The following is a 25,168-nucleotide window of genomic DNA, read 5'->3' as shown; positions in this document are numbered from 1 at the left end:
ACAACAAAAAAAGCACAAACACTTGTTCTCTGTAGGCTTCATTTGCACCTATCTTTAGCTGCTAATGTAATTACTCCTGTATCATTAATTTAGGGATTTTACTTTTAACCCAAATGTTACAAAATTAAATATGGTAGAATTCCAAAATCAAGGACAGCTACTGCTTCTCCTTTTTGACCTGAGAGCTGACATGGAGAAGTCTTCAGCTGTTGTCCTACAGCGGTTTCAAAGCAGCCTGACCTAAAAAACACAATCTTTAAACTAGTAGGTGAATGTAGGAGAACAGGCCAAATAGAGCTGAGCTTCTATTGATTGTGGTTTACTCAGCATAGTTTGCAGTCTCTGTAGCCTTATCAGATCCACGATTCCTTCTTTAGCAGGTAAGAGTGAGCAGCAAATGTGAGTGAGTTTTCTTGATCCCAGCTGTCCTCCACAGGACAGTGCAAGTGTCTGACCAGGGGCTTGTTACTGCACTTGTGCTGCACTTAACCTACAGCGTTTCTCACATGGGTCGAGAAAACTCAGGCAGTGATGAATTATTCGCTCATATCAGGAGTGAAAAGAACAGGCAATACAGGTTCTGCAGTTCATCCTATAGCAGTTGCTCAGGTGTGTATTCCAGAGTGTTTGTTGTGATCAAGTTAGCTACAACTGGAGAGATTTCCAGTCTCCTTAACTGCTTTGTTCTAAAACTTTACTCACCGAGAAGGGAAATCATCACTGCATTGGACAAGCCATTTGATTTTCTCAAAGATGTAAACTCGGTTTGGTATTGGCTCATCCAGATGATTTCAAAGGGAAGTTTTCTGCCTGAGTTTGCAGTTACCAACATGCACAAACATAACAGTTCTGTAAAATCATGAGACTTGTTTCAACACCATAGATGGCATCAAGGAGCTTTTGCAGGCAACTGTGTCAATCATTTTTCTTTCAGAATAAGGGAATGTTCATGCAAGTGTCATTGAATTTATCTGTTTCCAAAATTATAAGGAAAAATGTCTATGTTGTATCTCTTTGAAAAGCTTAACTATTTAGTAATACAGAGAGCAAAACTAACCAGCAAAATTATTATTTCTATTTTTCTGTTCAGGCAGGTAACAGTTCCGTGTTCGCTTCATAAATGAAGCAGCTTAAAGCACATTTGTATTCCTTCTGGAGTGACAGACTGAGTCTGCATCTGTTGTTGCTGCCCATGACTCCATAGACATGATATAGAAATGAGGAGAATTTGTGTTTGTTACTGTGAAACCAACACTGAATTGAACAACGACAAGAAGAGTATGCACTTAGCAGGACTGTATCTTATGTGAATATCTGCCTTGTATGGCATTTGGGGACTTTTAATTGCGTTAATACTCACAGCTGACCCTGGCAAACAGAGCACTTGTCCTGAAAAAAACGCATCTTTCAAATGCCTCCAAATATGTGTAATCAGTGGAAATCATAAATACCTTTGCATCCTTAATTTAAGTTCTGTGTCCTCTGCCTTACCTTGATGTCTTCACATGGAGTTCTCTGAACTGACAGAAAACACAGAAATGGATACAGATAACATACTCTTCATTATTGTATATAAAACTTCAAAGCAAAGTCATCCCGTGGACCCATGTTCTAGCCTTTTACTTACAAGGAGCTGCATTTATACCTGGTGAAGTTCATGTATACAGCAACATGTGATCTCTGTTGGGTGCTAGGTGGCTGGTGGCCCACCCCAGAAAGACTCAAGAGTTCATCAGCATTGGTGGTCTCTGTTCAGGAGAAGCAAATACTGGATAAAGACAAAGGAAACAGGAGGTGGATGTACCTCATGGAGCTTAGAAGCATTAAGAGTAACTGCTGGGTGTGTGTACACTGGTGAAATTTCCAGCCGTGCCAAGGGAAAGTAAAGAGTCTGAGTTGCGTTCAAACATTAGAATAAAGACAAATCTATGAAATGCATTTTGAATGCTGAAGAGGCATGCCATTGATATCTTGTCTTTAAATGTATAGCACAGAAAGCCTGAAAGATCCTGAGAGTGTATTTAGCTTTTACTTACATCAGCTGTAATTAATGTTTGCATTGTGTTTTTAATGATTAGTAAGCTTTAATATCCTGGCCTTCTACATTCTTACAGTTAATTCTCTTGAACCAAAAGAGAAAGGCTTTATTTCCCACTTGTCTTCTGCATCTATTGCTATTACAGCATCCATGGAATCTGTACAGGACTGGTTTACACACATGTATTTTCAAGTAAATCTTAAAAATACTGTGGTAAAAGTTAAAGGTGTAGTTGTGCATCTTTTCTTCCTGGATTTTTCCAGATAATGGGTGTGAATTATTTATCTGTATTAGGGGTTTGTACTTCAGAAAATAAAGGTGGCTCACTTTAGATGACAGACTGTCATCTGTGATCAAACTGACCAGGTCAGCAAGAGTTTTCATTTAAGTGACTTGAAAACTTAAAAAACAAACAAACAAACAAACAAACAAACAAACAAACAAACACAAAAACCCAAACGAACAAACAAAAAAAAACCAAAAAACAAACAAACAAACAAACAAAAAACAAGCCAACAAAAACAAACAAAAAACCCCACACACACTATCCTTTTAATGTTTTGCATAAAGTTAGAGTTGTCTTTAAAGTATATTGTTACTTAATTTTTAAGAATTTTTGTACAAATTTTAATATTTTAATCATTTGCTGAATTTTCTGAGAACCATGCATAAAAAGAACATTACATATATATAATATATACATGTGTATGTGTGCGTGTGTGTGTGTGTGTGTATTATTGGTAAAACTGACCCATCTTTCATACTTATCAAAAAGAAAAAAACCTCAAAACCTTACTATGTTTCATGCCATAGCTTATGCGTGCATGTAGCCACTCTATGTGGAATTTTGACCCTACTGAGATCAATGTCAAAACTTCTCATTAATTCACTGATACAAGGATTTGATCATGTGGAACTATTTTTTATTTATACTAAGGCTTTTTTGTACTTTCTGCATGTCAGAAAATGATCCTCAAGTCCTTGTCAGCTGATATAAATTAGCATAGTTCCATTAATGTTAACAGAGCTTTGGGGTTTGCATCATCTGAGAAACCTCTCTCACAGTAAATCAAAAGAAGCTTAATGTGAGAATTAGGCTTTCATTTTTATTCAGAAGATGCCGAAGCATTCACCACTTACTGAGAAATAAGTTTGCTCGTCACTTCTAAAAGCAAGTGCATTGCAAATTTTAGCTCTGCAAAAATCAAGCAACAGAATTCTACATCTGCAACGAAGTCTCATTTGACACTGTGTAGTTCTTTACGTACAAGGCCCTCGGACTTTGTGTTTCAAACTTGATTAAGAGTTACTCTGAAAGAAATGTCAGCATGACCTAATTGGTGGGAAACTTTCACCTTATTGGTAATGCAGGGAATAACTGCATATTGCTTTTGGCAGAGAGGAAAAGTATCCACAGTAATTGGAAGCAATTATTCTTATGCATTTTACAAAAACCTTAAATACTTCATGTTGCTATACAATATGTTCTCAAAGCAAGTTTATGCATTTGAGGTTTTACAGTATTTTTCTTAAATTCAGTTAAACAAAAAATAATGTATTTATTTATGCTCTTTGTTCATCGTTTTCCTAAATGCATTTTTTCCAGAAAATCAAATACACAATTATGTTGCACATTGGTGTGCCCCAAATTATACTTTGATATTTAAAATGCACAATTCTTTAGGCTTCTTAGCCTACTGTTTAATACTAAAGAAAATATCAGTTGTAAATTGAAACATACATTGAACCGAGATAGACTGCTGCAAAATGTTCACCTTCCCAGAGTAACATCTTAAAATAGTAGCTAAGTCACTTCCAAATAATGTCAGATACTTCAATCCCTTCCATAAAGCAAGGCAAATTTAAGGCTACATAACAACAGAAAGAAAATTTGTGTATGAACCTTCCAACTGCACATCACAAACATTGTTCTTTGAGTATATATCAAAGTAGTATGACACATGTAGTAGCAGAACTGTTGTTGAAGCTCATGGTTTTCCTGTTCTCTGTACCCCCTTTTGGGAGATCTGAATGAAACACTGGGTCTTCTCACTCATTTTGCAAAACAGCAGGACACTTCTAGACATTCATGGATACAGTGGATGACATGACACTTGAAAATGTGATCTTGAAATTATTTGAAAATTTCTGTGCCTGGTTTGTCTACCCACTGAGGAGGCACTTACTTCAGATGTAGTGAAATTTTGGAAGACTACTGACTTGTGAGACAGCTTTGAAATAGATGGAAATAGAATAAGTTACTGTTCAGTAGAAGCGTTGGTGGAAAGAATAGTCTCTTAATTGTTTATTTATCCAGTTGTAAGCTGTTTAATCATTTTTTCAGTCTTCTTTTTGGGTAGACAACAACCCATGCATTAACACAGCTAGAAAATGAATGGTCTTTCTCTTAAAATGAAATAGGGCCAAAGCAAGTATTTTATTGTTTTGTATGAAAGTCAACCGAATTTGGTTTTCAAATATCTGTGGTTTTGTGAGAAACTAAGATTTTTATGTTTGCTTTGGAGTAGTTGAACTTTGCATGCAATTAATAGTGGCCTTGTGAGGATAAAAAGCAGGTAGTAATATACTGAGTAACTCAATGTGCTACTTTAGATGTGTGTTTACTTGAATAAATTGATGGTACTTATTTTATCACAAGGTCATTTTATAAGTAAGGTTATAAAATGTGCTATACTATGGAGTATGTGTACAACCAGCACATTTTTTTAGATTCTGATCTTCACCAGCTGTTTTCTCTGTTGCTCTCTCTTTGTAATACACTAAAACTATCCAGTACACACAATACAACTTTTAAATTGAAAAGCTAACCGTATATATATAATACAGATATTTTGAGTTAGATTTATATTTAACAATTATCCAACATTCTTTAGTTCAGGAATCTGATTCAACTGTCTATTAAATGCAGATCTACAGTAATGGTGGCATGTTGCTATTATGTTATCAAATTGATGGAACGCGAAAACTTCAGACTCTTTAGTGATAGAGACACAGACGTTTGCTGGTTGTATCATGGGAAAATTCATTTATTTCAGTGTAAATGTCAGCACAGTCTTGCATAGTTACATTCTGACTGAAGGGAATCAACAAAGTTTATAAAATGTGATGTGTATGTATATATGTGTCCTCTTACAGATAGATGTTTTCCCTGATCCTTTTTTATACCAGTTCAAATTTGGAATTTACATTATATACATATACTTTATTGTTCTAAATAAAGATATTATGCACTGCCAAATAATTAATGTATTGCCTTGTGTCAGTCTGGTTTAAGACCTTTTTTTAAGTCCTGTCATCTCCTGGAAGAATTTTCTGCCAGAATTTATGCTACTTAGCTGCATACTTCTTCATGACATGTTTCATTTTGAACTCTTGTGCCACCGAAGTACATGTTCTCATTATCAACTTCCAGTTCTGATCCATAGTATATCTATGATTATGAAAATTATTCCAAATTCAAAATTAAAAGTTTCTTGTAGCTCCTTAATGAGCTTAAGTTTGTGCCCTGCTTTAGGCAGTTTTTCACATCTTGCTATTAGCCACATATTGGGATTTTAATTTAATGTAGCACTACAATGTCTGAATGTTGTTAATGCATTTCTTTTGCAGTAAGCGGCATTTACCGACTCAGAAAAATTATTAAAAATGACAGGGTTTTTCAGCTGAAAACAGAGCGTATCCTGTAAGGATGGCATCCTTCCCTTCAGGTTTCAACAGTCCATTGTGGATTTTTAGTCAGAAGCGCAGGAGACGTGATGAGGTTTTGAGGAAATACTGAGCAGGTCAGGGAGCTCTGGCACCTCTCCACTCCTGAGAGCAAATGAAAAGACACCAGCTTAAGAGGAAGAGATGAACCTGCTGAGGCTTTCAGCCTACCTTGTAGAGTAGTAAGTAGCCTTGGAAGAAAGAGAACCAAAAGTGCATTAAGCAGATACAGAGGGTTTACAAACAGGAGTGAGGTGCAGGCAGGACTGATGAGAAGGAGTGGAGGGAGAGGTTAATGGGCTCGGAAACAGGGGAACAGAATTTGGGGATGGCAGAATTTGAGGCACAGACAAGAATGAGACCTGTTACTGCTGTTTGGACACAGCAAGAAATGCAGAGCTGATGGGCTTGAAGAAGGCCATGGAGTGGCAGGGTCTTACACTGATGGTTTAGCAGAAATAATGTGCTGAGGAGTAGTACTGGTGGCTCAGGTGGGTTGGACATACAATGGACACCTGATTCAGCTAGGGCTAGGTGAGCACCACATAGCTGCAGAGGTTGGAGGTGAGCATATTTGTGTGGAAAGCAGCATTAAGGTAACAAAAAAGAGGCACACTTGACCTGGCGGTTCGGGAAGGCAGAACTAACAGCAGGGCACCTGCAAACGAAATGTGAAAACTCTGCTAAAAAAAATGCCTCTCACTGAACTTGAGAGCTGGTGATTGTAACATACATAGATGGAGTAGAGGGTATGAGTGAAAATCTGGGAAAACAGATGTAACTCTCCAGCCAAAGAGAGACCACCATAACGTTTTGGTAGTCTGACTTAAAATTTTTGGTGTCTTACATAATGCTGACTAACTACTCCCCACCACCACCACCGCCGCCACTTAATCTGAACCCTGAAGACTTAAATGTGCTAATGAAATGAGATAAATGTTTACCTTCAGTTTTCCAGTTTCACCATCTCCAAAATAATGCATATAAACATCTTGTTCAGCATATGAAAACAAAGGCAATCTTTGTTCAAGGCACGAAGAGCACGAATGTTGGCATTTTCCTACTTCTGTCAAGTAGAAAAACAATGCTTATTGTAATAAACTTGTTTCTTGATAGCAGTACCTTTGAGTAGCTTAACACTCCCATGAAATGACAAAATTTTAGATCAGCTGCATATATATCCACTCCCCGTTACACTCCATTGTAACTTTATTCCGTGGTAACGAATAGGCATTACTAAACATATTTTTGCCCAGACTTTCTGAAATGTAATACATAAGATGTTTTTAGTTCAAACAAGATGGCTTGTTTCAGGATTTCACACTACATTAACAATTTACAGAACCACTTCCTTACTACTCTTCATGTAGCCATTGATGATAAATTATCTTCCAAAGTTTAAACTTTTCTAGAAGGGATTGAGTTTCCCAATAGCTACACTGAAACATGTGCTAAGACAGTCAAGTTTCATGTGGTTATATGCTTAAAGGGAACTGTTTTGTGCTGGTGTGTAGTAGAAAATAAGGCTAAATTGAAACAGACTGCCAAAGTTGTGAAGAGTAAGGGAGTGAAAATTTAGCACTCGTTTTCTTCCACCATATCCTGAGGAAAGTTATTTCAACCCGTAACAGGAAAAACCCCAAATGCGATTATAGTTACCCTGCCTTGTAGCTCTTTCTGCAAGATCCTATGATAAGCAAGCAGGAAGTAAAAATACAGATTAGACTTTTTCCAGACAATGTGAGCCTTGGGCTTCTGGTCAGTCACAAAATAGAGGGAAAATTTTCATTCCTTTTGGCAAAGAAGATATTTTCTTGAGCTCATGGAAATGTATTTGACTGAGATCACAAAAGCCTCTTTGTTTGTCACCAGTTCTGCTATGCAGGATATTAGCATGATAGTAAAATTGGCCCAATTAGAGTAAAGAAGCTGCAGAGCAGAATGTATAGCTTTTGTCAGTTTAAGTGACTACCCCAAGTGACAAAATGTCATCTTAGAAATTTCACCTTGTCATCTCCTACATTGTGATTGATGATTATTAGGACCCCACAGGTTATTTAATCTGTCATGTTCTTAAAGTTAAATATTTTAGACCTTCCTTTTTCACGGCAATGCTGTCATCATTAACAAAACACAGAACAGCCTTCACCTTTAGAAATGACAAAATGGGGATGTGCCTCAAAACCAATTAATGGCATCAGGGAAGGCAGAGACATAGCATCTAAATCTTTTGAATCACATCTCCAAGAATAATGCAGTGAGTTCTTCAGAGTAATTACTCTTTTGCCAGAGGTTGAGGAGAAAGTATCCCATCAACATGGTTGTACAGCTCAGCATTTGTTTTTAAGTTTTTGTTCATACTGATCCAGTGTAATCCAGTTGTCTCAGTCAGTAAGCACAGTGTTTCTTGATTTTGTTGTAAATGTTCTAACCTTTGAATCAAACAAAGAGTTGTGCAAATGAACAACGCTGTTACATGCTCTAATTGAGTACTCACTACTTTTCAAATGGAATCGCTGTACACAGTGAAGTTTTAAGCAGGCATACTAATATATACCTGTAATACAGTGTCTGCATGTGTGTAGTATGGGGGGTGCTGGGGCGGGCAGAATGAAAGGCGGTGTTAGGATTTTGAAAACTTTACAGGTAACTACCATGAACTTCAATCATACACCCTGAAGGAATGGCTGCATGTTAAAGAATCTTTTCACAAATCCAACCCTTGGCGAGAGTGAGCCTTAGGATTGCCAAGTTCCATGCACTGATCAAAAAGCTTGCTGTGCACTCCACCCTGCGTTGGGTTCCCCAGCTCAGCACTGTCACCCTTCTTGCTCCGTGGCTGCACGTGCCAGAACCACACACACCTACTACATCCCTGGGGGCACCTGTAATGAATCCATCTGTATTTCCACATAGGACACCAAGGTTATTTCACTGAGACTCAAAATCTGGCTCTGGCTTGCATGACTCAAACAAGTCTTCTGCATTTCAACCTGGACCACAACTGGAAACTCCCCAAAGCCCCAGGTTTCCCCTCTTGCATACATACACCTTTGTGTCCTATCACTATCTAGTCCCTCCTTCAGCCCTGTAATGTCTACTGCAGAGCTGTACACGTGCAGGCTGCCAGCACAGAAACACCCTGAGAGGTTTTCCTCAGAGAGGGAAAAAAAAAAAAAATACGCTGCATAAATATGCTAACCCTGTTTTACCCTAAAAGTATCTACGTGTCAAATTTAAGTTAGCTGGTCGAATTAATCAGGTGGTTGGTTTTGTGATGAGATCTTGTAGGGTTCCTGGCCATAGAGCTGCCTGAACAGACTGACTGAAGTCTAACCTCTCCTTCTGGTGAACTTCCTGTTGGACTTGCTCAGGCTGATTATAGCCTGAGCTCATTTTTCTGGGTTTTGTCTTGCTGCATCCCTACTACTTCCTGTGACCCTTGCCTCTCCAACCAAAAGTGAACCCAAACCCCATGCTCTTCCCACCTCTAACTCCATATCCCTTACTGAACTTTGCTATGTTGACCAAGGCTGAGGAGCAGTGTGTGTTTCTTGACCCAAGATAGGCAGCACACCCAGCCCAGCACTGCCTGCACCTTCTTATGGCCACCCAGTAGCCCAACTTGTATGCTTTGGCCAGTCAGACACCTAGAGGGAAGCCTTGGGTGACAAACTGTCCACTGTGTGTTCATCTTGCACCAGCAGCACTGGTCCACACGCTGTGGGAACCCATGCCATGCCTGTCTTTACCTTCCTTCTGCCCTGGTCCCAGGAGCACTGCGTGGTATTTTACACAGCAGCCCTGATTCAAAGGGAAAGAGAAGCATGGCCTTGCTCCTAGTCAGGCGAGCATGTAGTTTAGAAGACCTTTATTTCATTTTCCCTCCCTCCTTCCCAGGCAAATGCTTTAACATTCAAGCTGTTTGGTAACAGGAGGAATATCTGTCATTCTCCTTGGGTGCAGTGATGGTGAGATAGGTGACTGATCCTATATATTTTAGAAAAAAAAAAAATTCTAAAGAAAATACAAAGATAAGCAACAATGCAGGAAGTCAATATGAGTCAGCGCAGCCTGAGATTGTTGTCAAATTTCCTCATGGTTTTGTAAGTAACATGCCTAAATATCATTACAATAGCTTAAAAATAAACTGCAAAATTTGAATTTTCTTCATTTTTAAGAGTAGAAAAATGAAATTACTCTGAGAAACTGTAAAGCGGCAAAAAGCTAAAGAGTCTTCACAAAAAATGATATTGTTTCAAATTATACTAAGTCTGCCTAGCTTTGTATACAGTAACAGCGAGCAACCCAAGTAATTAAGTAAATAACATCAAAGAGATGTCATGTTATACAACAGCTTTGCACTCAAGAGATCAAATTTTGAGAGTTTGCAGGTCATTTATTTTTCAGAAAAACTTATTTCCACGTCCTGGAATTCTATAACTTTTTCGAAAGGCCAGAGTAAGCACAGAAGAGAAGAACATAGCAAATTATTAATTCACATTAACCAGATAATTATATGAAACTCTTGCATATACAATTTCACACAGAGATTCCTGAATTTAATCTGACAGTTTATAATGGAACTTGTACATTGCAAATATCCATTTAATCTGAACTGAGAGACATATGAATGCAAATTTACTATGCAAACAACTATTAAGTGTCATAATATAAAATATTAATTTCATTTCCACTTCAAACTTTTCTGTGTGGTTCTATAAAGTGATAAAAGTGCTCTAATAAGGGAAAAGTTCAACTGCAAGAGACAGAGGCAGTTACCAAATTATTGTGGCAATTACATAAGGCAATTGAAATATCAGAACATGCCATCTACTTGTTAAGATGTTACTTTTCTTGGAAATGTAAAAATCTGTTCACAGAAGAAGCAGCAAAACAAGAAAACACAAAGTTTTTTTCTTTGAAGAGTATAAGATATTATTTCTGTTCACAACCATTTTTATGACCTTAAATACTTCCCTGTTCTATCAGTCAGGTAATTAACTTGCTTTCAAAGCCTCTGAATACATTTCTGAACTAAACTTCATTCATGACTGATTCTTCATTAGTTGCTTCCAGTCTCATTACAAGTTTCTTTCAGTTTCAACACATGTTTTGGATCTTAGCACTTCTGGAAACCAACCAAAGCTACAGTTGTAGTAAAAAACTATCTGCAAAGAAGTCTCTAGAGGTTGTATGTGTTGCATTTTCCCACCATTTATCACAGCTTGTCTGCCCAAGGTTACTGCTTTCAGAGCAAAGCTGGCAGAACAGCCCAGGTAAGCATTTCTCACCCCTTTTGATAAAAAATTAGCCAGACCAACTTAAAAAAGACACTGTTATTCAATAAATGAAGCCGAGGTAGGCAATACGTCACTGCAAGGGTTGAGGACTTCACCCATCATATGTTCTGCCATCTCTGGAAGCAAAGACAAAGTCCAGCACAGGACTGCTAATGGACACCTGAAAATGTGAAAAATCCCATCAGAGCCAATGGCAATCAATCTGACTGCAGTCTGCTACTAAAAATAAACAAAGAAACATTCCAGGAAAGTGAGCTGGCAAATCATCCTTCCAGAGAACAGGCGCGTTGACTGAGCATAGCAACACAAAAGCTGATATTTGCTCATACCATATGATCTTCAGAAATCTCAAAGCACAAGTTCCAATTTTGAAGTTATTCCCTAGAAACTAGATTTAAAATAATTGTGAAGATTAAAGCCCCCTTTCTTGCCTCATTTCCAGTTATATGAGGCACACTTTCTTCATTCCAGGCAGTGTTTCTCAATGACAGCCGGGACTGTAGAGCACCAACGGGTCAAAAATAACCAAATCCACTGGCTGTTGCATCTGAAAACAGCAATGGAAAAGTAAAGAGTTTTTAAAGCCCTTTTTCTAAAACATTGCTTCTCTGGGTTTAAAAAAAAAGCTTTTGAGTCACTGTGTTTATTTGTTGCAAGTACTGATATGCAGAATTTATTTCCAGCTGTAACCTTGAGGACAAAGATTCGAGTTTTTGCCCTAGAAAATAATATCAGTTACATTTTATCCATCTATTGGGAATATTTACTTTACCGTGTACAGAATAGATTAACATCTACAAAAATTTTCCAATTAGAGTTCAGCCAAGAATAGTATCTGAATTGTTTATTCCAAGGACTATTGTACTTTTCCTTTTTTTCTTTACTATCTTTTGCAATCCTTTTCTTTTAAACTTAAACCACTTCTGGTTGTTTTTCTCTTCGACTCATTTGACCTTTTCTGCCTGTCTCTAGGAATAACAAAGTAGAATTTTTTGTCAAATGGAAGCTTTAAAAAATACTAGTGTTTTCAGAAAAAAAAAAAAAACAAAAACTTAATGAATTTTTTGAAAGACCTAATATTTAATCTTATGTTGATCTAACACATGTGTAGCACATTAAAGTGGGTCTAGAGAAACCTCATTACATTAAGTAGGTAGCATAAGAAACATACAAAAGATGAATAAGTCTCATAATAATAAAAGATAGGCATTTCAGCTTGTGAGAGATCACCTGTTTTCTCTCCTGTACTCATAACTATCTGTAAGCTCTCCTCTCCCATGCGTCTACAATATGAACTGAAATGTTTTATCAGAGATTCCTACTATGTTGCAAAGCTTTAAAATTGATTCGTTTATTATTTTGTATTTTAGGAAAACAGGATAGAAGAGTAGCCCATCCTTGTATTCAGTAGAGAGCCACCAGTAACTTTGTCATTTTTACCTGTCAGTAATAAAAAGCCCATGGTCTCCCTGGGTCTACTCACCTGAACATCAAACTTTATTCTTAAAATAATGTCCTATAGTGTCTCACTTATAGCTCCCATGCTGTGTTGTGGTACTTACTTTCCTAAAGAATGGAGAACAGACTATTCCCCTTCCCTCTTCAGAAGCCTTCTGTACATTTTAAGTCTATTAACTTGGGTCTTTTCAGCCTTTTACAGATCAAGCAATCCTACTTATGACAGTCCTTCACAGGCCATGTTACCAGCAAGGTCCATTTGCTGCTGTTCTCCAGACTTCCCAACTTATTCAAATCTATCCAAAATGTGTACATTCTTGAAGCGGCTTCTATCTGAAATAGGATGAAAGTATTTATTACTTCTCTGGACTTGATCAGTAGATGCCGAAACACTCGAACAAATCCCCTAAAGATTTTACTTTTCTCCAATACAACATGGATATGAGTTAGCTCCTGTTGTTTATGTATCTTTTTGGTCAGAGTACTTTCTGTAAACTCTATCCCATTTTGAAGAACACAGCAGTAGCTGTTGCTGTTTATTTTTTATTATTTAATGTACTGTTATCCAAAATATTGAAACATTTTTGTCTTGCAATTAGAAATGGTCCAGAACAAAACAAGTTAAGATCTTCGCAAAAGAAAAAATTCTAAAACTAAAGTGAATTCAGCCATATAGTGGCTTTAATCAACTAAAGTATGTTGCATATTGAGAGGCTCTCTTTTTTTGAGTGTGTTATGATGAAATTAGACACAGCCCTTTCTGATTTGGTTTTCAGCTAGGAAGTCACTGTGAGCATCAGCAGCCATACTGCACTTTCTCCTAACATTGAACAGTCAATGTGTTTCTTAAGTTTTCTGTTAAGAAATGTTTACAGGGTGTTTTCCTTAGACTTTTTTAAAAATGGTAATTGTATGTGACTTTAGAAGTCAACATTTCTCAGATAGTACAGCATTTCCATGAAGAAGGAAATTCCATTTCTGTCTCTGAAGGAGAAGTTTGTCTACATGGGAGTTGTTCCAGAAAAGCTACTTCTGATTAAATACAGGAGTGTGCCTTTTAAATCTGAGTTAATACTGTCTGCTTCCAAATAAGTGTATTCATTTTGAAAAGCAATGAAGTTCAATTGGTATACACAGTCTCATTTTCAGTCAGGATGTCCAACATCATGTACAAATTAACTACATAACAGAAGTAAAGAGGAAAAGGGGTTTTGCTTTCATTTAAGCTTTGTTTTGCTAGAAATTAATTTTGCTGATAAACAAGTCACCAAACCAACCACATTTCTGGTGCAATAGAAATGCCAGCAGTGGAAAATCGTCAAAATCCATTACACAAATAAGTTGTACAAAGCTGGAAAATATACATTATCTGGGAACTAATTATTTTATTGTTACAGGACTTTCTCAAAATTTTAGTACAATTATTCCATCACCTTCAATAGATGCATATTATGTAAATAATAGAGCAATTATGTCTAAATATCTGTTCATTTAAGTAAAAATGCTATCAACTTTTGGGTTCCAGTCATTACAGCCATTCTAAGTTACCAAGTTTTATATTTTTATGAAAAAATAAAATAAACACACACACAAAAAAAAGAAAGAGCTCTCTGACTCACATTGAAATGAGATCAGTAGGCACTGGTGCTTCAGCAGCAGACAACTACAGTAAAACGCATGTGTTTAGACATAGGCTTTACGCTCCGTTTTTCTCCTGCTTAGTTGAAGAGTCACCCAGCATCAAATGATAACATCAAAATTTAGCATTCTTTGGAGCACTAGACTATTCAAAGCATATGGCTTGTATCACCAATGGGCATGTAAACCATTGTTTACTTTTCAGATAAAATCTCTCTAGTCAATTCTGTGTCACAGGCCAAAAGCATAAAAGAAGCAGAATTTAAATCACACCTATGTATCATTACATATTTGAATGGTCTCTTTTTCTCTGGAAAGCCACTTAAGTTCAGGGGAGGGATGCAATTTGTCAGACTTTTTTGTATTTTCTTACCTGCTGCCAGGCACCTGAGGCTGATTCAAGACATGGATGGGAACAATGTGGCAACACAAGACTTGGCGGACAGGCTAGTAACCTCTCCAGCTGTATATGAGCTTTTTTACTGCCAGTTGCAAGGGTTAGACACCATACTTTTGCTTCAGAGATTACGGTAAAGACCTGCCCAGCCCAGACACTGAGCAAGTCTGCCAATTTCCTCTTTCCTATGACTTCTCAAGAATCTGGGTGTTTTCTTCTTTTTCTTTTTTTTTTTTTCCCCCCATTGACCCACCCGTGTTTGACAAGAAAGCTTGGGAAACAAGTAAATACATCAAATAATGGGAGCTAGTGAAGCACAGACTGCCGCAGCACAGATTAGCACCTTTAGTGTGAAGACCTACCTGTGAGGGCATCCCCAGTGGTGACATATTTGCCTTTGTGCATGACGGGGACATTATGGGAGCAATACTTCATCTTTCTCACCACTGTGTTAAACTCAGATTTCTCTGAATTCGTTTGCAACCTGCTCTCTCTGTTTCTTTTTCATCTCACCTAGCAAGGAGCTGCTATCTCTAGCAGTGACACAAGAACAATACTTTATGTAAATAACTTCCAAGTGGAGGTAGTCATTAATGCAGACAGATCTGAAGGCAATGAAGCAGCATTTGGCAGCAAGCACTGTTAATGAGACTGTCTCTTAGGATTGTAGTCTGATTCAGAATGTGCCTTTCTGACTTCTTTATTTTTAATGTAATTTACAGGAATAAAATCCTCTAAACCATAAGGCTTTCTCCTGTTGTAGCAGAGATTATTTGCGAAGTTGTTACCTCCAGTGCAGAGAGGAGATAAGGAGCAATTAAGTGCAGGATTGAATGACAACACAGAAAGGAGGGAAGTGTTAAATATCCATCAATAGTCCATAGTCTGTAGGTTGTCAGCCTATACAAAGTCAAACTCAAGCTCAAATCTATATCTACAGCCACATGTACACAGCTGCCCATGTTTAAAATTTGGATAGTGTTAGGTAAGTGCCAGCTTGCCCTTTGTGAGTGGCCTGCTCCTCTCCTCCTGCCTCAGCACACACTCACCCAGACACACAAGCACAGCCGAACACACTGGAACATATTTCCTCTAAACATGCATGGCCCCATAAAACATTCTTGTGCAGATGCCAGCTTCCAATGGCTGGACACAACAGACTGATTTCAACCCAAAGCAAGAAAAAGCAGAGCTAAGTGTCTCATGTAAAGGATTTTAGGGGAGGATGAAAGAACAAGCTCTCCATTGTTGGCAGAGACACTGCAGAGTGCTTGTGGGATGTGGATTATTTTGGTTTTTATTTTTTTCCTATAGTACATAAGGAAAACTGAAAAATTAATGGGGAAGCAAGTGAACATCTATTTTTTCCGGCCTGTGTTGCCGTGTTACCACACATAAAAAAACTCAGAGCCAGTAGTTGATCCATAAAAGTGCAGTTAAGTCCTCAAAGTGGGAGAATTGGCTGGTATGTGCTCCCTTGTCCATGCTTAAGCCACTGTACCAAATCAAAACCATAAGATAAGAACGTATGTTGGAAGGGCCACCTGGAGGTTGTCTGGTCCAACACTTGCCAACATTTATCAGATCTATTACCAAAGAGACAGAAGGTATTCTAACCTTTCAGACAACACTAGAATACTTTTTGGTGTGGGAAACTGGAGTTTTAACTGTAGCACTTGAGTTATATAGACAAGACAACTACAAGGGGATGACACACCTAAATGAAGTGAAGAAGAACAAAAGAAAAAAACAGTGTAGAAAATAAGTTGGAAATAGAATGAGATGTAGGAAAAAATACAAAACAATAATCACAGCTTCTGAAAGGTACCATACTCACACTATGTCTTTTCTTAAGGACCTTTTGCTCTCTGCCTGATACTGTGTGGCTCTGTGCCCTTCCTTAACTGTAGGGTAATGAAATACACTCAGTAATTTAATTCATCCATTTTAATATAAAATTTGTTGGAATACAATGCACTACATAAACACTTTTGCTTCACCCTTCAGAAGAATGGCTGGGAGACTCAGAGTCAACGCACAATCTGCTCTACCCTGAAGTAAGTTTTCTGTGAGGTTTGGGTTTTTGCTGTTGCATAGGCACCAAGACATGAAATAGCTTTCTGTAATTTACTAGGGAGACTGAGAAAATAAAGAACTAACTATTTTAAGAGAGTGAATTAATGTGGTATTGTGGCAAAGCATTATACTGTGTGTATGACCAGTGACTGGACATGCAGTGAATCAGAAACCTGAGCCTGAAGAGCCTGTATTTTTTTCCAGGTATTACCTTAATTTTCCCAGGGAGCAAACATTTCTTTCTGCCTTATCATAGTGTAGAAAATATAGAAAAGTTCAACTCTTGATCCTTCTAACAGAAAAATATGTTCTGCCTTACTCCAAAACTACTGATGTACTATGCTTTCATGTATGAGTTTAATCTCTGTGGAACTTCTTTTCCATTCTTTATTAGTTACTAGACAATGAAAAAAAAAAAAAAAAAAGAAAAGAAAATTGAAAACAAACAAACACCATGATAGGTAATGCGGAATGAAAAGGGGGAGCTAAGTGAAATTGCTTACTGGTTTCCGAGTAGCAAGAATGACTAAATTACCTGAGCTGAGTGATTCCTAATGACAAAAAGATGGGAAAATACATAGCCTACATGATGTGGAATTTTCCTAGAATAATCACTGGAATATTATCCTTTCTATGCTAGCAATTCCAAACATTCCATACAGAAGTGTATGTCCCGCCTCCTCAGTGGAACAGCATGTATAGAAAGCCACTTCAGGACAGCCACCATGGAAGAGTTCATACCAAAGTTTGTGTTCTAATCAACTTTACCATGTTACACAAGACTCACAGTAGTATTTCTCAGTCTATGTTTGTTTACATCTTGTTTTGCAGAGGGGAGCAAACAGCTGCAATATGACACAAGTCTTGAACCAAAAGGAACTACTCATACAGCCAGTGAGATTCCCAGTCACACATCATCAGGCACAACAAAAGATCAACTAAGCTCTTTTGGGTATTAAAACAACAAATAGTTTGGAAGGAAATGCCAAAGTACTGAGATGTTGGACACTAACACGGATGAGGATTTTCATAAGTCTCCGTTTAGTTTGGTATTCCATCATGACTGCACAACAAACCCAGAATAAAATAAGCTGCAGATAAAAAGGGCTACTGTTCAAGCATCTAATCATGAGTGGGAACTAGTGTAGTGGTGATGGTATCAGCACCAGCTGTGGGTTTCTGTGAGGGCAAATTGGCAGGTGGAGTTAAGACATGACACTAGGAAGAAGGAAAGAAGCAAAAGCTTTTGCAGCAAGAAGCTTTCTTGCATGGTGTACCTGAGTATTTCTGAGCAAGAAAAATGCTTGTTTTTTAAAAAAATTCCCTAGTTAGGCAAACAAGACACGGTGTTTATATTGTGAATAAAAATGTTACTAAAAACATAGCTATTTCATGTAATAAACTTTTTTTTCTAATTTAAAAAAAAAATAGCAGGGCCCTATTTTGGTCTTTAAAAATGTAAACATATTTAAAAACATTAACTTGTCATTAGTATCAAAGTTTCAGCAAAATTTGAAAGTGCGATGTTATTTCACAAATTATTTAATTAGTTTATTTTGTACTGAAGTGAACTAGAAGCACATTTATAGATACAGTTGATCTGTAGATACAGACACAGGAAATTACAATATCTAGGCTAAAGGTGATTAAATTTGCTACATCCTAACTGTCAAACTTGACCACAAGACCCATCCTTCAGATACTTAAAAACTTACTTAGTTACTGAGCACCAAAAACAAACACTGAGCCTACTGAAGACCATAGAGAGCATTCTTATCCATAACTTCTGAAAAACAGACCCTGACATAAAGCAGAGGCTAGAGATTTTGAGCTTCTAGTCATATTTCAGTGTATTTGTAAGCATGTAAGTCTTCTGTCACTTAAAGTTTGAAACTTTTCAGGCAAGTGCATTTTGATTGAAATAAAAAAAAATATATATATGCAGATCACCTGTTGCTCAAAGACACCACAAGCACTGAAGAAGGCTAAACTCTGAAACAGCAGTAGTTGAGGTAGGTTTTAGACCAGTCAATGTGCTAATTGACAATCTACTTATTGAGGTAACAATGAAGTATCAAGAGAAAATAAAGGCCTTTCTGTAATCCTGCCCTACCTCCTGCCTTCACTAAGCTTACAGGATCAAAAGTACATTTCAGGGCAGCTTAACAGTTATCAGACTTCAAACAGAAAGAGAAACATCCTTTCAGGTTCTACATTGATCTCAGCAAAAGCTGAGAGAAAATGAAAACTTTCTATGGCAATCAAGTTATAGAAGTGGATGGAAGAGAGCTGGCACAGCTCTCAGCTGGTGGGGATACCAAGCAGCGTCACAGCGTGCCGCAGCATCACAGTGCACCCCAGCCTCCCAGCATTGCTCCTTCCACAAGAAATATTGGGAGTCTCTGCAAACAATGTTGAGTCTCAGAAATTTTCTGACAGGCTTTCAGTGGCCATCTTCTGTGCCATTCTCAATGGTAGTGTGCCCAGCCCTCAACCCTTGCCCCTATCTCCTACTGTCTCTCATCCTGCACATCTCCCCTCCTCCCCTTGCCCTCTTTGCTCATCCTTACCAAGCTGTTCAACATTCAGTGCCTCCTTTATGTCCTCCCACTTAACTCTTTCCAGATCCCTGAAATCTTCTTCTCTCCACAGTGGAGAAGCAGCCAGATCAGTAAGCAGAAGGGTGCTAAGAGGACCCAGTAAGCCCCAGAGACAGCAGCACAAGGGCCTTTTCCAGGCAGGGCTGGGTGCAAGGGGGAGGGATGAAAACGGCACAAGCCAACATCCATCTGCTCTGACAGGCTGCTAAGTCCACCCAGCCACTTGCAGACATAAGGCTTCAGCCTAGGACTATGCAGGAGCTATATAAGGTCTGAGTGTAAGTTTTTACAAGACTTCCTATAGACAGCAAGAGGTTTGTGACGTCAGTGGGTCAGCAGGGAAAAAAATTGAGAGAAAGAGCCATGATAGGCTATGTGGAAGAAGAATGCCCAAGTCCATTAACTGAAACCATGACATGTAGCCTTCTGTTCAAAATCACACCAAACATTTTGCAATTGAATTGAAACTGGGTTAAGATGTGGTATTAATGCAAACGATGACAATTATTTGTAGGATACCATTCTTCTATAGACTTACTCAGTCATTCACAAATTCCATAAATAACTGTTAAAACCCTATGCTTCCAGTGGAGAAATACTACAACAGAAATAAAAAAAAAAAAAAAAAAGACAAAGAAATGCAGTCTTTGCAATCATATTCATTCTTCTTTCACTGGAACAGGATGCCCAGAGAGGTTGTGAAGTCTCCTTCTCTGGAGACATTCAAGACCTGCCTGGACACATTCCTGTGCAATCTGCTCTAGGTGACCCTGCTTGAGAAGGTGGGTTGGACTAGATGATCTCCAGAGGTCCCTTCCAACCCTAACCATTCTGTGCTTCTGTGATTAAAAAATTTTAGTGTCAAAGACTCATTTCACATTTTTTTGTCATGCTGACTGACAACTTTTTCTCATATCTGAGACTGATAGTATTGCTGTCATCTCTGTTTCCTCCCTTCTTTCTCTCCCTAGGAAAGTTACTCTTTTTCTCTTGGCAAACTTTAGTTCTCAGACCTGAGGGACCAAATGCTTCTAATTATGACAGATGATTCTCCATTTATTTTCATCCTCTAAATTTTTGGTTCCCTCTGCTTCCTCCCATATGGAACACTTCTGGAATACTGTGAGGAAGAGCCGACAGTAGCCACTTCAGATATATTTAGCTTGTTAACTCTCTTTTCCCTTGCTCAACTTGAGGATTATGTCAACACAATAAAAGTATTTTTAATGATAAAACTCCAGTTTTGCCAGTTTCTATTATCAAATCCTTTTTAAATGAACAAAATTGTTCTATGTATCCATAATGTGTTAAACTGGCAGCTACAGATAGGAGCATACAAATATCTTAGTAGGAAAGGAAGCCCGCAAATGACTAAGGAATTGCTACTACACTGTTCCCACTCTCCCATTTCCATCCCCCTCAGAAAAACCTTAAAGATCTTCTCTTGAGTGAATGAAGCTGGATAAATTTAGACTAGAGCGCAGGCAGACTAAAAATAACTAGATCTCAAATAGAAGTAAGTTTTTTATTTATTGAAGCATTACTTGCTAACAACCTAGATCAGATAATTTTCATCAGGAGTATAAGGGTTAAGTTGAAGCTCTTAATTTTTACAGGTTCTTATCTGATAAAAAAATAAGTCACACCATACTAATCATAAACAAAACTCTCACTAAATGAAATTTAGCATTGAAGCATATAGAAGTAACATTTGAAATGAAGTTAGCAATATTTCACTCATAGCTTGAGTAATTCTGCATTTGAAATGTTAAATGTGTTTCCTGTTAAAGTATATTGGCTATTATTTTAAGGATGCCAGATGGAAACAATTCCCTCAAAATCTTAGGAAAACTCAGAACTCCCATCAGTTATTCTCACACACATTGAGATAAATCTAAGAAACAGACATCAAGAGAAGTTTTATAAGATTAAATTTCACATCAGTGGTACTGAAAACAGAGAGAACAGGCTGGCCCAAATCCATTTCATTAATGCCTAGGGAAGTGAGTATTAAATGCAGTTATTCACCTTAGCCAACAAGATGTGTTTCGCAAAACGAAATTGTCTCTCTCATGTTTTTGTTTTATTTTGTCAGATTTAACTTTTCCTCCTCTTTCTGTCTGTATGTCTCTTTATTGTGTGAGAGCAAGAGATTAATACAATTTATAGAAAAGCATTAGCTTTTTTGGAGAATGTTATGCTTTGTCTCAATTAATTCAGCCACACTTAACACAGGGCTTGTGTTTAATTAATGTTAGGTGGTGATAAAATTAGCCATCCTAGGCTCAATCTTCAAAGATTTATGTTTGTGTTTGAGGCATAGTGGTTGTTCTTAATTGCAGCAAATGGCTCCTGTAACCTGCAACTTAGACATTTGGAGCTTTGCTATAGTGTGCACGTAGCCCCAACCCATATCAGCCCAAACTCTGCCCATGAAACAACACACAACTTCTTAAGTAGTAGGTTTCACCGAGAGCACACATTACTCTACTAGACTGTGACTACATCTATGCTGCCAGTAACTTTATCCCTTGGGAGCACTTTCTGAAGTCCAGGCCAAGTTGCGCAGCGTGGGTCACGTTCTCACTGCAGATGGTGATGCTCTTAGAAGCACACAATCTGTGTGCATGCTGAATCACACTATGGACAAAGCCTTCCTCTGAATGTCCTCTGAATCTTATATGGTACTCATCTGAACTGTGAATGATGCATCATTTTGTTGTGATTTTTCAGTTGGAAGTACCTAAAATAACACAGAGAATGCTGCAGAGCCTAATGGCATGGTAGGATGTTGATGGTAGACATTGCATACATTGAGGTATGAAGCAAAGGTGAGGAGAGTTAGCTGAGGACTCTGAACCTGCTGAGGTACTGTTAAAGGCAGCACAGAGCAGGGAGACTCAGATCTCATCCAGAATGACTTTGAGAAATCATTACTGAGGCAAAGCACTTCCTGAGTTACATCACAAAGGGAGAACTGACTAATTTGTTCCAAACCAGAATTTAGGCAAGAACTGACATTTATTATGTGCTAAAGAAGATGGGACCTGAGGAAAAAACAGAATGAAGCTACCGTGAGCTTATCTTCCCTCATGGCTGTCTACTTGTTCTGAGCTGGAAGTAACGTGTCCAAATTCCAAAGAGGATTTGTGAAACTGAATCTCACCTTGCCAAGACACTGATATTGTGTAACAGCCTCCGTCATCTGTTACAATTCTTCTTTATGTTTCCACGTTTAACATTATATTTATAAATGAAAACCAAACTTTGCAGAACAGCTTCTGATGTCTACTGTCTTGTTTTTCTTGAGGAAACTTTTCATAGACAGTAGTGTTCTAAGATTGCCCAAAGAATAATGATAGGTCAGACTTGGATCATGAAAAAGGTGTTTTTTTCAACTCAGTTTAGTCTTACTTAGCTATGTTTTTTCCTCCCTAGGAAGGGAGTAAAAACTATCCAAGAGGATTTGGGTATAAAGGGTATGAAAAAAGCCACCATTATCCATGTCACAGCCTGCCTCTGCACCTTCAGAAGGCTTCTATGGGTGAGGCATTGTTTATAGCTCATGTCCCTAAATCCTGTTGCTGGACCTGGATTTCTTGCCTCAATTCTTGCATAAAGCAGGGACAATGCTGCAGCCAGGCCCCTGAAATCCTCTAAATATTCTTTGATCTCAGTTTAGTTCTTAGGTTGTCAGTGTTTGAGGCTGGTCAGAATCTTTTCTATTAGCACAAGCCCTTAGATTATGCGGTAAAAGGCACACAATGCTGACTCCTGATCCATCTCCAGAGCTCTTGGCTGGATAAATCACATCCCTCTGACCCACGCCCCACCTCTGCCCAGGTCTGTGCCTGCTCCACAGGAATGAACTGACATTTATTTGCGCCTGGGGGATAAACCTTGCTTCTCTTTGAGCATTGTTTGCTGTCATTGTTTTCCCCAGGATAGATGGCTTTGAATGCCTATTTAATAAGTTGGCATTTCTCCTAATGCAGGCAATCCTTCTAAAGAAGTAGCTTTAGGTCTTTCTAGGTTTGATAGCTGCATAGGCTCTGTTGGTGGTGGTTTTATACATTTATTTTTTAAAATGTATAAAGAAAAATATACAAGGAATGTGGTCTGTGAAAAAAATGCAATATTTTTTTCTTTGTCTAAAACAAATACTAGAAGGCCACTCAAAAAGATTTTTAAAGGGACAGAGGGTTTTGGCCCTTCACAATTAATTGGGACACAATAGCATCATTTCTTTTTGGAAAAAGCAATCTTATTTTTGGCCATGTAGCAACAGCTTTCTATAAGATTTGTATTTTTTTATTTATGTACATTACTCGAAATACATAGATATTGAACAACAGAATTACAATGATACATGTTTCTTTAAAAAGAAAGGAAGAGACTTATTTGTTTGCTTTTTTGGTCTGCTGGACAATACAATGGTGGGAGCCAGTTTATTACGACTTTTCCCACAGGCTTGCCCTTGGGAATATCTTTCTATAAAATCCCGTTCTTGTGGCCCAACAGAAATAGAATGTAGCGCCTTTTTAAACTTGAAAATTATTACACCAGGCACCCTACTACAAATGAGCTAGAACAAAGCTGTGTCATGTAGTGTGATACCAATTTCTTTGAATATATCCATACACTTTCATAATGGGATATTTAGGGCAATTGGCACAGCTGCAAAATATATAAACAAAGAATCAGTAGATGTGGCATTCCCAGCATTTTTGTAGTGTCTTAAATGGAAGTGAATTTTAAAATGAAAGCAATCATTTTGATTTGGTCTTTCTGAAAAATCACAGATTTCTGTCACAATCACCCTAGCTGAAGCATGGAATACCTATTCTCCACCTGTAATGTTTAATATAATGCAAAAAGTAAGAAAATATTTATATAGCATCACAAAACATCCATCACAAAACATCGACTAGCACAAAGTGTATGCAACACCCAGAGTCATCTGCAAGGAAAAAAAACCCAGCCAAATCCTGTAGATGCTAATGTAGATTCCTTGGGATTCTGTAGATTGTCTCCTGAAGCTGCAGAAATGCTAGTGGCTTTAGATAATACAAAAAGCTTGCCAGAATTTAGCAGGGGGATGGGAGAGAAAAGCATCTCTTCACACAGGAAGGTTAGATGATTTATTCAAAGTGACTTTTATCAGGGTAAGGTTATAACAGCCTCCTAAGAGATTCTTAGTAATCCCTGCAGATCACAGATTTTATCAGAGATAATCAAGTTGCAGCTCTTTCTCTTTAGTGTCATTCTGTTTGCACTTGCATATGCAAATTGCTTTCTGCTGGAAGTCCATCAGAATCTGCTTGGACCTTGTGAGGAAGGAAAAAGACACAAAATAGAAGAAAAGCAGTTGGAAAAATAGATGCAAGTTTTGCATAGGTTGCCACTTCTCGTTTCTATGCAACATATTATATGTATGCATAAGCTGCTAAACCCAGGGTTGTAGCCAAGTACTCAGGCACACTGTGACGTATGTGGAGATCAATTGTCTGTGAAGGCAGAAAGAGTTCTAACACAAGCTGATACTTTTAAATTAAACAAATTATGTCACCTCTTTTTGCATAACCAAAATGTTTACAAATATTACCTGCTCATATGTTATGATCCTTTCTTTTTCACAAAGGCATATATAAACTAAGTTAGTTTTGTTTGCTATTAAAATCTGGGGCTGTAATCTACATATTTTATTGACACCTCTTTCAAACATTCACTGACGATGTTACAGGAAGCATCTCCCATAGCCTGCAACAACAGCTGAGACATAACTTTATAACTATCTGTATAGATAACCAGAAATGAAGAACAAGGCACAAATTATTTCTCAGTAGAAACTCGCTTTATTAACATAACTTGTCACTGTGTGTAGTTTATTCTGGTGTTATACTGTTGCTCAAAGAAACACATTTGAAATCCA

General features: G+C 37.8%; 1 protein-coding gene and 1 long non-coding RNA gene across 4 annotated transcripts in view; one reads left to right on the top strand and one right to left on the bottom strand.

Annotated features, from left to right (window-relative positions):
- The window catches only part of KITLG (KIT ligand), a 58,456-nt gene extending 53,156 nt beyond the window's left edge, over positions 1-5,300 (top strand). For all 3 annotated transcript variants that reach the window (XM_065042188.1, XM_065042196.1, XM_065042179.1), the window contains one exon: positions 1,091-5,300. The gene's annotated coding sequence lies outside the window, so the exon portion shown is untranslated. The remainder of the gene's footprint in view (positions 1-1,090) is intronic.
- The window catches only part of LOC110363174 (uncharacterized), a 97,023-nt gene continuing 76,435 nt past the window's right edge, over positions 4,581-25,168 (bottom strand). Inside the window, exons 3-4 of the long non-coding RNA XR_010468234.1 lie at positions 6,709-6,830; positions 4,581-6,422 (exon numbers count right to left, since the gene is read on the bottom strand). This is a non-coding gene — a long non-coding RNA (uncharacterized LOC110363174). The remainder of the gene's footprint in view (positions 6,423-6,708; positions 6,831-25,168) is intronic.

The sequence above is a fragment of the Columba livia genome, chromosome 1 (genome assembly GCF_036013475.1).
Source record: "Columba livia isolate bColLiv1 breed racing homer chromosome 1, bColLiv1.pat.W.v2, whole genome shotgun sequence".
Lineage (NCBI taxonomy): Eukaryota > Metazoa > Chordata > Aves > Columbiformes > Columbidae > Columba > Columba livia.
Note: the sequence above shows the minus strand (reverse complement) of the source record. Positions and strands in the feature narration are given on the sequence as shown.